The sequence below is a fragment of the Lepisosteus oculatus genome, chromosome 23, assembly GCF_040954835.1.
Source record: "Lepisosteus oculatus isolate fLepOcu1 chromosome 23, fLepOcu1.hap2, whole genome shotgun sequence".
Classification (NCBI taxonomy): domain Eukaryota; kingdom Metazoa; phylum Chordata; class Actinopteri; order Semionotiformes; family Lepisosteidae; genus Lepisosteus; species Lepisosteus oculatus.
The window spans coordinates 12005014-12019359 of record NC_090718.1 but is presented as its reverse complement, the minus strand read 5'-3'; the positions used below and the strand labels follow the sequence as shown (position 1 = coordinate 12019359).

Sequence of the window (14346 nt, the reverse complement as noted above, 5' to 3'; positions counted from 1 at the left end):
AAAAGATTGAAATGATCTGAAAGATGGGTGTCCCTGAAATGTCCTGAGCATGAAACGGCCTATTTTGAGGAAATGTGAGGAAATCTGTTCACACAGGTGGAAAGTAAATACATAAACAGTTATTTAATCTACTGCAAACAAAGGCAGCCAGCATTTCCCCTGAAAAGAGGCTCTAGACAGTATTTGTACTTTGAAGTGGAAATATGAGTTGAAGCCGTTGTGATGAAAGTTCAATCAATCGGCTGGAAGAAGAACGTGATACATGAAGCATCATTGGTTGTATAAAATACATTATTTTCTGTACTGCTCAACATTCATAATATCCAACTAAATTAAACCATCCAAAGACATGGTAGATGAATTGTCTTCGTGGAAAATTAGCCTGCTGTGAGTGTGTTTGTGTCCGTGATGGACTGGCGTCCTGTCCAGGATGTGTCCCATCTTGCGGCTGCCGATAGCCAGGATAGGCTCTGGCTCCCTGAATTGGATAAAGAGGTTAGGAAATGGATGGATGGAGTATTGAAAAGACCTAACGAAGAGCAAGCTTTAGTAGGCTTTTGTCTATACCTGTATCCAACCTAAAAAATCAATCTTAAAGCTGGACTTTGGTGAGCAGAAGGCTGTTTTGGGTGTAAAGGTGGTGTGCATTTGTGCTTTACCAGAGATGATGAGGTCCCCTTTTTTACATGCAGAAACAATGCAGAACAGATCAGCATGTACTAGCTCCGCTGTGAACTCAATGGCTTTTTAAGCAAATTGGTTGTTTTACTCATATCCCATTGCTTCAGTATTTATCTGTGCTACAACTATGAAGAGTTTAATTACATCCCTTGAGGGAAAGTGCAGCAAAGATACTGTTATCCACCCTTATTGGAGATAACACTTATGCAAAAAGGACATTGCAGGAACTTTTAGGAAATGAAAACCCCTTTCTAGGATGGAAACTTTCAGATATTTGGGGGTAACTTCCTGCTCACACCTAGCACTCAAACCACAACATTCCAGAAATACATGTTTAGAATAAATCCCACTCCAGTATCTGAGCTACTGTGTTCAACAAGTCATTTAAGTGCTGTCATTCTATAAATAACCATCTCCTACCACCCCAATCTCTAACCTTATCCAGAGGCACTGTCACTTGACTGTCTCTTAATAAGCAATCTTTCCCACTACTTCACAGTCCCACTTTACAGATGGCTACAGACAGGCGGGTTCTGTACCTTGTGCTCTCCTCCATCCTCTCCTTAAGGTCTCTTCATCCTTTATTAAGTACAATTACATTCACCCATACTGAACCATTTCACATAAATGGCTATTTTGATTGCTGGAAATGGTTTTTCTTTTCTCTTTCCCTTCTCCCCTCTCTTGTCCTCTGTCCACTCTTCCAGCTCTGTCACAATCTCTGGTTTCTTTCTTCTCCTCTTCTATTCTGTTTCCTATGTGCTCAGTCCTCACCTGAATTTTTAGGTTTCACTCTTTCCTTCTTAATCTGTTCTATACAAATTCCTCTCTGTATCTGCCGTGCAGCACAGGAGCCTTCTCTAAACTAGGATTTATTTCTGTGAATTGCTTTTAATTTAATTGGTAACATTTTGTTTTGTGCAATTAATAAAAGACCAATGCACGCATAAGGAAATTAAATTTTCTGCACAGAAGTACAGGGAACAAGTGTAGTGTAGACTAAACAGTCACTAAAGTCATTTTCTCCAGGTCACATGACACCCGTATCATATATCGGAAATCTGGCAGCAGCAATTTGGGACCAGTTGGAGTTAGACTGTAGTGCTTTTTGTGAATCCAGCCAGAGAGGCATTGTGGGAAATCCAGTGGGCATTTGGTTTAGGTAGAGATGATGGAGCCCTCCAGGCTGTGCGTTTCCCAAAGGCCTTGCTTAGGAGTCTCTAGCCAAGGAAAAAAAAACATCAAGATGAATCAGAAGAATTATTTGTCAAATGTGAAACCCCAACATAATGAGTTTTACACCTATTAAAAAGATTATGCCTTAAAACACAGCCAGTTCGTCCTCCCTCTACTTACAAACGGCCCTGAGCGAAAGCATTCTTTGTTCACCTCTCGTGTCCTCTTGAGCAGAACGAGTTTCCCAAACGGATCCGGGGGGGTAGGTCGAGTAATCTCGAGCCAGAAAGGCCTTCAGTTCAAGGCCAGCTCCTGAAAGAGAGGAGCCTTTCCAAAAGCGTTCAGATAGCCACCGTCTGAAAGATAAGGAAACAAGGTCATTAATATTCATCGAATCCCTTCTTGGCACATAAAGAGGCTACGTACAAGAAGTGAGCTGTTCTCACTAATGTAACTGGTGTTTTAGGACATCCCAAGGAATGTGAGAAAATTGATTGTAACAGCTGGAGCAAAACAAGTATGGGGGAGGAGGAAAATAGAATGGAAATGGGCAGCGGCAGGTTGTGAGCGTCTCGTACAGAATCAACTTTGTTGCTTTGCTGCAGCAGATTTATTTGTTGGACATTACTGAGGTTGATGGGTCAGTTGTAATAAACCGCGCACCCTCAACAGTGTGAGAGAATGAGAGAAGGCACGATACTAATGTTAAGTATCTTTGTGAGGAGAAATAAAATGAGAACTGCCCTGAAGAAATTCACCAGCAGACATATCAACCTACAACTCACAGCTGGCAGCCCACTGAAGCTCAGCAGGGGTGAGCCTTGCCAATACCTGGATGGGAGACCTCTTGGGAAAGCTGAGATTGCTGCTGGAAGTGGGGCCAGCAGGGGACGCTCACCCTGAGCGCTGGTGTGTGGGGAGTGTGCTGGCGCACTATGGCTGCCGCTTCATCAACTAGGTGGGGCTGCACACTGGTGGTGGTGGAGAGGAGTCCCCATTACCTGTAAAGAGCTTTGAGTGGAGTGTCCAGAAAAAGAGCTTTATAAGTGTAAGGAATTATTATTAAAAACAAACATAGCAATATATTATTAAAAACAAACATAGTGTGTTTAACAAAGCAATAGTATTGGCTACTGATGTGTCCTTGAATATATTTTACTGAGTACATGACTTCACAGTGTCTTTGCAGCAAAACATTGTTTTTTGCAGCAAAGCTTTGCTCTTGCAAATCCAACGCTTGCTGTAACTGAAAAGTCTAGCAATGTCCTGTGGGCTTGTGAGAAACTCGACAGGTTCCTGCATGTGACATACTGTACGCTCATCGAAGGCTGCAGCGTGGTGGCCTACCTGTAGCAGGGGAGTTAGTGGGGAAAAAAGCATTAAAACGAGTAAGTCAGCAACCTGGGCGGAAAATTCCTCACAGATCGTTTGCGGAGCTTGTGTCTGTGGCTGGGTTTTCCATCATTGTCTTTGAGAAAACGACAGTGGAGGAAAGTGGCCTGTCTCTGTGTGAGAGGCGAGGAGGGCCTGGCCTGCTGTTCTGCGGCAACATGTGCAGGCAGTGTCCACAGTGTTAGCAGCCGGTGATGGGGTAGTAATGTGATTAGCTGGGAGTAGCCTCTCGCTGATAGCCCTGGGACGCGGCAGGAGCACTGCTATGGAATTGAGTTAGGTGAGGCGTGGGCAGCAATGTGTGCTCTCTTTCTCCCAGTGCCTTGCTGTCATCCGATATTTCACTTGCAGGTAGGAAGAACATTAAGGTGACCTTTCTGTATTATTTGCAGTGTTAATATAATTGGGGAAAAAAAGACCAAACTGCACACAGTCTGTAAAGAATCTACAAGAGTTGGCATTTTGTTCAGGGTTACAGATTTAAGGACATAAAGGTTAATGAGTTTTCATTGCTCCGTTTAATTATGAAAGAGCGTACAAATACTGAAGGTACTGAATTCCTCTGTACCGTTTGGTGTGAAGAGCATGAAACTGACTCCTGTTACTCCAGAAACGGAAGCGTTACTTCACACAGTGAGGAGCAGGGTTGGTCTTCAAGCCCAAGCCCTGCCACACTGCACTGTAACACCAGGAAACCTCGATACCAGTAGCCAGCCTCTGCCAGCATCTCCGCACAACCGCAGCTGGAAAACTTCAGTAGCAAAGTTATAAAATCAAATACAAGGATAAGAATTCCGAAGCACCCACGTATAAATTAATCGTGTAACATGTGTGAACAGCAAACACTTCATGCAGCTGTCCCTGAGGTGTCCATGATTTTGTAATTAATTGTCATGTTATTCTTTTCAGGAAACGAATACTGCGCACAGACTGACGATGACTGGTTTTTGGGGAGTCCTGCCTATAAATTCCTTCATAGATCTTGGATCATGAGGTAATAATGGTGTTTCATCCTTCACCATCACATTCACCACAACAGCGTCAAACACATTATTAAAACAAATAAACACAGTCCGCCTCACTATACTGGTTCTTTCAACTTTTGCATTATTTCCTAGTTAAGGGAGATTGTTTTTCATTTTAAAACTTACAGCACCTTTAGCAGACAGAACAAACAGCCTTGTGATGCTAGCGTTCACCTGTAAGCATGCGTTCCTCCAGGACGAGGAGAGATGTCGATGGTGCGGCATGTCTGGGAATCAGTGAGTTGGTGGATGTGGAAAAAAAAAACTCTTGTCCTCCCCGCTTGCTCTTCTTTCCCCTTGCTTTTCTCTGAGCCTCTCTGTTCCCAGGGATTGCAGAGCCCCAGAAAGCCCCAGAGAGCAAAGCCGGTCTTTATTTTTAGAGAGAGATTATTTACACAGACACAAATGCCATGTTGAAAGAATTGCAAACAGGCTTCTACAACAAGTGAGGCTGGAACAGGCCCCAGTTCTGATAGCGTGTTCAATGCGTTCTACTAATTAATAGGAATTACAAAAGACTAAATTTTGGTATACCACAAACCTGTAGTATTTATTTCACTTTTGACATGTGCTGTACAAAACCATCTTCGCTTACTGTACCAAATCCAGCAGTTCCAATGAATTTCACTCTAATTTCCCAGAAAAAAAGTAAAACTGGCCCTCCAATTTTACGATTTGTATTGTATTGATGGCCAGAGAACTCTGCCTCCTGTTGGTTGTCTTCTGTTTCTTTTTAAAGCTGTGGTAGCCCTAATTCCACTGTGGTAAAACGCATCACCAGCTTTGCACGTGAACAAACGCGGCGCGCCAGGAACGCTGAGCTCGGGATTTCCCAGGCTAGGGTACCCACCTGCAGTCACAGACTTCGAGAGCAGTTAGCAGCTTCACCTGTGAGCTGATTGCAGCTGAGTGCGTGGTGGAGAGCTCAGGGGCAGACAGCAGCTAGACAGTATCTGTCATCTCCTGTAGGTGAAAACCCCCCCTAGCACAGTTTCCTGCTGTTGTGTTATTATTTCACAAATGATCTGTTTTTGTGTAAATCATTAGGAGGCAAGCACCGGTATACAAGACGATCAGTGCTTTTTGGTTGAAAAGCTGCTATTTAATAATAAACAGGAGAGGGAAAAAGGGGAAAATATGGCCCAGACTATTGTCAAACAAACACTGACTTTTTACTCTTGATGATAGTGGCGATTATTTCAAGCGAAAAAATGTAGGAGACCGTCCAAGACTCCTGTTTCTCAAAGAAGATGACGTGTTTTAAACCTGGGCTAACCCCCATGGTGACACCTGGGCTGGGCAGTGGGGTGTCCTGGTCTCCACATGTAGCAGTACTGTCACTTCCAACCAGCACGGGTTCAACATGGGAAACACAGGAAGTCAGCCATTTCAGGCCCGTCCCAAGAGCCTGGTGTGTGTGGGTCGTCTACCCGCATGAGTGAGGACCATTGTCCTCAGTGGAGCATGACTGGCGGTGGGGGGGTTGGGTGTCCATTCCCGCTCCACGCCGTCACAATGACAGGGATTGTGCCGAGGTGACAAGTCCGCCGAGCTCTGCGAGCAGCTGTTTCCATGGCGATTCCCGACCGCTCCATAATTAGCTAATTAATCATCAGGAATACTTCAGGCACATTAACGTCTGTTTAGTTCACGGGGGAGGGGGGGGGGGGGACAGATATCAGAGACACAATAGTCTCTGAACCCAGATGACAGAGTCAAGACAGGGGGAACCCAGGTGGTGGATAGGACAGTGATCTAATCAAATGACATAAAATATGACTCGGCTTAATCTCCGTTGGTGGGGAAACAGTCTGGTTTTATTTTCTCCACCCTCACGTTACCAATGCGTACTTTAAGGCCTCCAAATAAAAGATACCAAACTTTACGGCAGTACAGGTAAGTAGTTCAAAGTTTTGCAGCTTCTGTGCAAGCTTATGATAGTCCTATAAAATTCACGCTTGCTGCTCATAGTTCCGGGTATTTTATGGGAAAACTATTCCTGGTAAAAAGCCTGCCTCCAGGCTGTTTAATATGAATGGAATTCATCTCCCTGGCAGGCAAGCCTTAAGTGCCTGTATTTCAGCTTGTAGTGGTAATAGAGCAGATAGGCCAATAGAGCTGATAGAGGTTATAGAGCTGGCAGATAGTAACTAAGGACCACACTTGAGTGGTTTTATAGCAATTAACTTTAAATAAATATGAATAAGAGGGAAACCAGTGGGGCAACCTGGTCTATTTTCTGCCCCTGTGTGTACATAAATAAATACAGGGCATAACCCTGTGGATTTGAGTGTTTGTGCAGATGGCAGTGGGTGGCTTCCTCGCTTGAGCCTTGGTTAGAACGCAGCTCTGGCCCGATGATTGATGGTTCCTTCAGGTAGCAGTGAGACCAGCAGTGCCTTCCTAAGGGGGAGGGAAGGAGGGCATGGGGGTGGCCAGTTAGCAGATTTTTACCGAGGGAGGGAAGGGGAAAGGAGGAAGGATGGAGACCAGTTACAGTACAGCTGTTTTTCGGGAATGGGAATTTCACGGATGAAGAATGACACCCCCTGGGAGCAGTGAGACAGCAGCCTCAAACAAATATTGAGAATTGCTTTCTATGGAATTATGGAGGCTTGCAAATGTGCAACTGTGCTCAGTGCAGCAGATTCTGTAGGCTGATGAGGTATGCGAGGGTGCAGGATATGCTGTGACCAGAGGCTATGCTCTTGTGATTTCAACTATTTGAGCTTGCGTTTTCCCATAGAAACTATTTGACTACCAATTGCCCCTTTCTCTCTGTTCCTGCGAATAAAGCATGTTCTGAATCTCTCCCAGGTTTGCTAGGAAGGATATCAGTCCCAGAAGGAGGGAGACTGAATAGAACTTGAAGACCAAACTGCTGTCTTGCAATTTAGATCAAGATCTTTAGATTTTGATTAAAAAAAACATAGAAAATGTCAGTAGTGTCAAACGCCTTGGACTCAAATTACAAGAAAGACTAGCTTTACAGGCCGATCCATAAATGGTAGCAAAGCCTTCACTGATCTGGGTGAATGTTTTGCACAGATGGACTTTGACAACAACAATAATAATAATAAATATTAATAAACTTTATTTTATATAGCGGCTATAAAGGCGGCTTCTCAAAGCGTTTTACAGGATGACAACAACAATAAATAAAAAGGATATACAAGATAAAAACACAATTACAATACACAGAGGAGACCATAGATAGTGGTACTACTGTAAGTATAGTAGGAGCAGAGGGGTAAAGAATGGAACCAGTTTAGTAAAGGCTCTTCTAAAGAAGAATTTGTATTTGAAGGAGTTTAGAGAAGGTGACTCTCTAATATTCTTGGGGAGAGAGTTCCAGAGCTTGGGGGCATAACAGGAGAAGGCCCTGTCACCCACAGAGTGTAGACGGGCTTGGGGGACAGTTAGGAGCCCAGAATTAGAAGAGCGAAGGTTGTGAGGTGGGGAGTAGGGCGATAATAGCTCAGACAGGTACTGACATGCCAAGCCATGCAGAGCCTTATAGGTCAGGATAAACCATATTAGTTGCGTCTTATGACAGCTTCAAAGTCTAGTTAAATTCTAATGCAAATAAAGTCATTTAGGATTAATTAGGATGTTTGCTTCCTGTAAGATCCAGAAGTCTAAGAAGGTTTCACTGTGCTTTGTGTGTTGTTTCCATCTATCCATTATCAGAAAGTCACTCACTTGAAGTACTTTCATGAATTACTTACAGCACTGGGTTACAATCTGAAAAGCCAGATAATGTCCTTGAAAAAGGAGACTTCTACTAAAAGTAGTGCCAGCTACTTTTAAATCTACATGCCTTTTTGGAGGAGGGGGGTATTTCAGGGGAACTTGGCATAATACCTAGAAATGAAATTAATAGAACAAGAGTCAATGAGAAGTCCAACAATGCAGGAGTTTGTGTCTGTGTGAAAGCCTGAGAGAGCTGTGAAAGCAGTTTTACATACTGTATTTTGATTTTCCACATCTGCTTTTCATCACAATTTTTCATGGAGCTTCATGGCCCCACATGGCTTCTGCTTTGCTCTGCAGGAAGAAGGAAATGGACCACTCCAAGATCTCCATACAATCTTGTACGTGAACATTATTAAATGGAAGAGCCGTAAGTTACGATGAGAAAGGTTTTGCATCTATGGTGTATTTTCATGGCCGCGCAGCTTTTTTTTAAGGTAATCGTCAGCAGTCATTGGCACCAGCAGGATTTTCACGTGCATCCCAGGAAAATATGAAAGATTCCGAACAGATTCTGCTTTTTCACATTAGCAGCCTTGTGTCGTCTCAGCCTACCTCTCTTGCGCGTCATCAGAACCCGTGTGGGACTCTGCTGGACACCCAGAGGAGCAGGCAGAGGGACGCCGGTCCTGTGCCACACTGGCTGAGTGTTTTCTCTACTCTTCTCAGCCCTGGTCCTGCAGGTCCCTGTCTTCTGGTTTTTAGAACTGAACTCTTACTCAGTCAAGCTAATTGATCTCTAGTTGACTATTAAGGCAATTATTTTCAGCCATCAAGAAGCTTTGTGGTGTTTGGAATGAATGTCGATCCTGAACTGTTTTCTGAACTGTTTTTTCAAGGAACTACCCAGTGCCAGATCCACCAGGCCTGTTTGACGGCCATGCCTGGCCCATGTACATGAAACATAAAAACAAGCTGTTTTCTGTTGTTCATGACCCCCTTGCTCAGATGTGCAAGTAATTCAGAGTGTTTGATAGTGTTGTGATCTACTGTATGTGCTGATCAATAAGTTGCATAGACAGAAATAAGGCAGAAAACACTCTCAATAAGCTGTGGAGAAAAAGGCTGAAGTTCTGTTTACTCAGTTTCTATGCAACAACAACCCTATAGTGGAATATTTTTGAAACAAAAGACTGAGTACATAATTAGAAGGTCTCATCAAATAAAAAAAGATCAATTACAGAGCTCAATTAGCCGCAGTGATTAAGTGCCCGTTTGGAATGAAAACCAGAAGACGGGTATTTCAAGGACCAGAGCTGGTGCGGAGCAAATTGCACAGCCTCTGGGTGACAGAACGCCTCTGTCCATGGTGTTGTGCAGGAGCACCTTAGAAGGAAGTGTGGGGAAACATCTGAAGATTCAGTGGAAACTCCTTACAATGGCTACCTTCTCCAACACCAATCCCCAGCTATGGCAAATACATCTGAAAAACGTTGCATTTTCTACCAGTGGCAATGGGTCTGTTTTTCCCCAGGCATATGATTATTTTATATTCTAAACAATATTTATTGTCCCGTTTTAGATAAAGAGGATTTTCCAAATCAGCATTGTGGTGGTGGTGGTAAAAGATCCTGTAATCTCAAAAGAATGTTTGGTTACGGACTCTGAGAATGTCCCAGGTGTCCTTGGAGTAAGTAATACTGCATCCAGGTCTGAGAGACAAGCATCACAGTCATTACCGTTATGAATGCTAGGTCTTCTCAGTCTTCTTTGGTTTGCTGTTGCATTTTCACTGCTCTGTATTAGGTGGCTGGGAATGCTGAATCAAACAAAACATTGTCAGAGTAATTTAGGAACACTCTGGTGACATTTAGTACTGACCGTGTGAGCATTTTGCTGATCTGTTGAGAAATTTAGTCATTAAATTAGGAAATGAGCATCTGATATTTGTGCACTAGATGCTTAAATGCTCTGCTTAATCCTCTTGAGCCCCAATCTCAATTTCTGAGCCATTGACAGTGGCCAAAGCAAACAGTGAGGTCAGGGGAAATATTTAGGTATTAACAATGCCCAGGACTCAGAACAAAATAGAATTAGCCTTACTCGGGGTGATAGTGGTTGCTCAAAGTGATTTATAAGGATGAACTGCAGCTCATGCTTTCTATCCATAGTCCTTCCCTAGTTGCTGGGTACAGATAATTCAGATCTGGTGTGAAAATGAATCATTCCCCAGCCACATTGGTGCACCAAATAACATTGCATTGTATATTATTAGAATAAAGTTAATGAGCAGACTTGTTCTTAGATGGACTGTTGAAAAGGGTACTTAAGGGTAAGGGGATATGGGGGAGGGGTGGGACTGGCAATGTATACAGTTTTTCTTGTGAGAGCAGGGATCTTGCTCCACGGGGGCTGCAGTTCAATTTCACGGTTGAACTCTGCAGCCCAGGCTGTTGTCACTGGCTGTACGGCTGAAGCACCTCTGTGACTGGCTGCTCTCTCTCTCTCCCCGAGAATGAAGGGGAGCAGCTGCAGGCGACCAGAAAATAACGAGCGAGAAAATGCAGCTGTCAGAGACTGTGATTCCAGAAAATAACAAAGGAGCACAAAAAAAAGAAAGGACCCACTGGGAGATTGGATTCCCATGGTTTCGGTTAACATGGGAGTTTTTCTTTCTCAAGGTGTAGCACGAGAAGCCTCGCGCACGACTTCAGACTTTCTCGCGCACAAACCGGCAAAAACGCCAGAAATGGAAAGGAAGGGACAATTGGAGCATTTGCACAAGCCTTAGAATCCACTGTGGAAAAGAAACATTTCCTGTCTTAGAAAGTTTCACAAGCATTCCTTGTAAGTCCACTGCTGGCTTTGCGGAATCTTTTTTTTTGCAGACATCTGAATCCATTTTTAAATCGTATCGATGGTAATAATTAGGGAGCGTGCCACTTATTATTGGTTACAGTGGGCGAGGCAGTCCAGATGTAGTATTCTAGCCTGTTGTGACGTGTGTGACCCCCATTAAGTGCCATGAAGTGAATGTGAGAGGCTCCAATGGGTGAGGTTCTTGAATACCAGGGAAAGCATCCACAGATGTACTGTCTGGATTGGAATGCCGTGCTGTAGGGTGTGGGTCCTTGGACTGGCGCCACACTGTGTGGGCCCGACCGTGAAGAAACCCATGTCGTGTTGCTAATTGGTTTTTGGGATTACGTACTGTATACCACATCTCACTGAGATTTCATTGTCAGGGAGCAGGTCTCTGGCAGAAATGTATCACCGCAGTCTGGCTGGCTGGAGCTGTGGTCTGCTGTTTGCAATTGTGTTATGGACGATATGTTGGATAAAAATCTAGGCTCTCGTGTCTCTCAGACACAGTTGATTGAGAATGCTTTCAGTCGTGAGAGTTGGTTGGGAGTGTAAGAGTTGCTTGGGTGTGTTCCTGCCAATCAAATTTAGAGACACCCCCCAGGCAAAAAGGACTGAAAAGAAGACCACCCACCCTTGATTCCTTGCATATTTGACGATGGATTTATCGATTCATGATGAGTGTACCCTGGTCCCAATGAGAAGAAGGGTTATTTCAATGGTATGACCTCAGTGTCAGAAAAAAAAATTGTTGCAGTGATAAATCATTTCCCATGTTCATGTTTCTCCATTGCAAAGCTGACCTTTTTAAAACAAGAGTGTCTTATTTACAGGGCTGGCGCAACCCATACTTGAGCCTGGGTGCAAGTAAATACAAAAGCCTTCCTTCTCACTAAGCCAGTGCACACAGAGCAAGAGAGCAGAATTAAAACGGGGGTAACATATTGAACTATATATACTTAGTATATACATATATACTTAGTAACTAGTTATTTAAAAGTGAAAAACATAGGCCTACCTTACAACTTGACTTGTCACCACAAACTTAGCGATGATATCACTGAAATCCACCTGCCTTGCGGTGCAGTTCTCTATAGACAGCAAAGCCAGGGCTGACAGTCTTTCCTGTGACAGGGTGGACCTTGGATAAGTTTTGATCAACTTCAGTTTTGCTTAACAAGCATTCAGCACTGGTGACAGCAACTGGAATTGTTAAAAACAGTATGGAGAAACTTCAGTTTTAACAAGCCCATTTTTTTAAAAAATTGGGTATTTGTCAGGCAGGGTAGTATAGAAAGAGGTAGAATTTTTATTGTCTTTTTAAATTACATTCTGAAATTTAAATGGAATTGGCTTGGAAATCACAAGAAGGAAAGAAAAAGAAGTTTGCACAGGGTACGGTATGTAGTCCACAATGCCTTTATATTTAAAGCTCAACCCCGTTCACTTCTTCAAGCAAAATTAACCCTTACTTGCCGCTATATAGGATCGAATTCACTTTTGGCAGGTTTCACATTTCCATTGGATTATGTGGAAAGTGATGGAAGTCTGTCTCTTGGGCCCCAAACTAGTTACGCTGGTTTATTTAACAGAGGGTTCGTAATTTTTGGGACAGTTGAGGTAGTTTAAATAACACCAAAAAAGGAAAATAAGTCTCAAAGCCTTTTGGCTCTGACTCACCAAGATAAGATTGAAGGCATGCTTCACATTGTGCATTTATTTGTTAAAACATTCTCCTATCGTTTCTAATCTGAGTCGGAAGCAAATGTTTGATCATTGGCAACAAATGCAATTGAGCTATTTTGGAACCTCACAGACTGCTTTTCCACACAGCAGAAGGTTATTTTGGATCTCGATCAAATGGCCATGCTGTGGAAAAAAAATTTATCATTTCCCAAATACCATTAGTGTTAGTGCACAGTGATAGGTAAATCAGGTTGACCATTTATAGTTTCTCTCATGCCTTCATTTTCGTGCCTGCCAATTTCAACTCTTTAAGGAATGCCAGAAGCACTCAAATAAGGATACACAGAATAAAAAAGCTATAAGAAAAGAAAACCAGACAAATTATGAAGTAATAAACCATTTCATTTCTGTGAAGTGAACTCTGTCTCCCTTGAGACAGAAGGAGGGAAATTAAATCCAACTCTTGAGTTGCTTGGGACTGAGGGAAAACGTCTGTGTTTGCCTTTGTGTTTAGAGATTAGGATCAGCAAGCCAGTCTTTGATATGCTAGCAGAACACCCAGCACACTTATTTATTTTACTAGTAATATTCATCTTACTTTTGACAAATGAACAATCTTAAATAACAACACAGGATACTCCGTATATGTAAAGCGAGCCACTGAAATAAAATATTATATATTAACCATAAACTATTTCATTCCACTGTTAAACAATTTTCAATGTAATCAAGGCAGTCAGTATTTGAAAAGACCCTGTGCATAACTAACAGAAGTTCTTTTGTACTTGATATCAGGTTTCCCCCGATTCTGGAGAGGGATCTTGGACTTCAGACAGGGTACTTGGGAAAGGTTATCGGCTGTAAATGTGAAAACAGAAGGAGGTAGACTTGCGCAGCAGTGACAGTTGTCAGATCTAGCCCGGGCTTCAAAATTAATAAAACAGTGCTTTACAGAATAGGTGAAATTCCCAGTTGCATAGATTTGTTCATTCATTGTCGAAATTAATTTAGTAGCATTCGTTAGCAGTGTGTATTTTGCTCTCTGCTGCTGATGTCGTAATAAAGCTTTACTCTGGCATTGAGACCACAGTGTTGAGCTTGCTGCTGTGGATGAGCTAGTATTTACACAGTGGCTGGCCACCTGTCATTCGGTGGTAAGTAATTCAACAGGAGCCCTGTACCACCTGGAGGAAATTACAATTCCAGAATAATTAGGTTCAACAGGGTTCCAAAACTCTGGTTTAAACATGAGGCAGGATTCAATCAGAGGTAGTAGGGAAGGGAGTAGGTTCACCTCAGTCATGATGAGCTCCTCTGGAACTTCCATCCTATTTGGTCCTTTATAACTTAAGAAGCATTAGTGCTAGTTATTTAACTTTGTACATGTCTCTTATTGGACAGACCATTGTTATATCTCTAATGTGTCTTTGAATACGTGTAGCTCTTGTATTATACAATCACATGCAATATGACCTTTTTCCTCCTTCTGTCAGTAATCCTCTTCCCAGGCATCCAACAGCTACATTTGTTCTGTCATCACTTGCGAGAATCCCCTAACTTGGCACTAAAGGGTCAAGGATATTTTTTTTCTTCATCATTCCTCTAAATATGGACTGCAGTTCACTTCCACTTTCCCTCAGAGCATCTCCCAGGTTACAAGCTCACTAAAGACTCCATATGGGATTGGACCACAGCAATACAAGAAGTGTGGAACTCATACAGTTAAGGTACTCGCATGGGCACGGGCTGGGCTCCATGATCAATGATTTCTGCATTCAAACTTGGATCAGGATTCCCCAAAAGGCCGTGGCCGTTCCACAACTAGCACTTG

General features: G+C 42.9%; 1 long non-coding RNA gene across 1 annotated transcript; it reads right to left on the bottom strand.

The window, feature by feature from the left end:
* Positions 1–1599: 1599 nt before the first annotated feature.
* Positions 1600–2864, bottom strand: LOC138224867 (uncharacterized). Its single transcript, XR_011183325.1, has 3 exons — positions 2689–2864; positions 2071–2213; positions 1600–1901 (listed from the first exon to the last, which is right to left on the bottom strand). It is a non-coding gene; the product is annotated as an uncharacterized lncRNA (long non-coding RNA).
* Positions 2865–14346: the final 11482 nt, after the last annotated feature.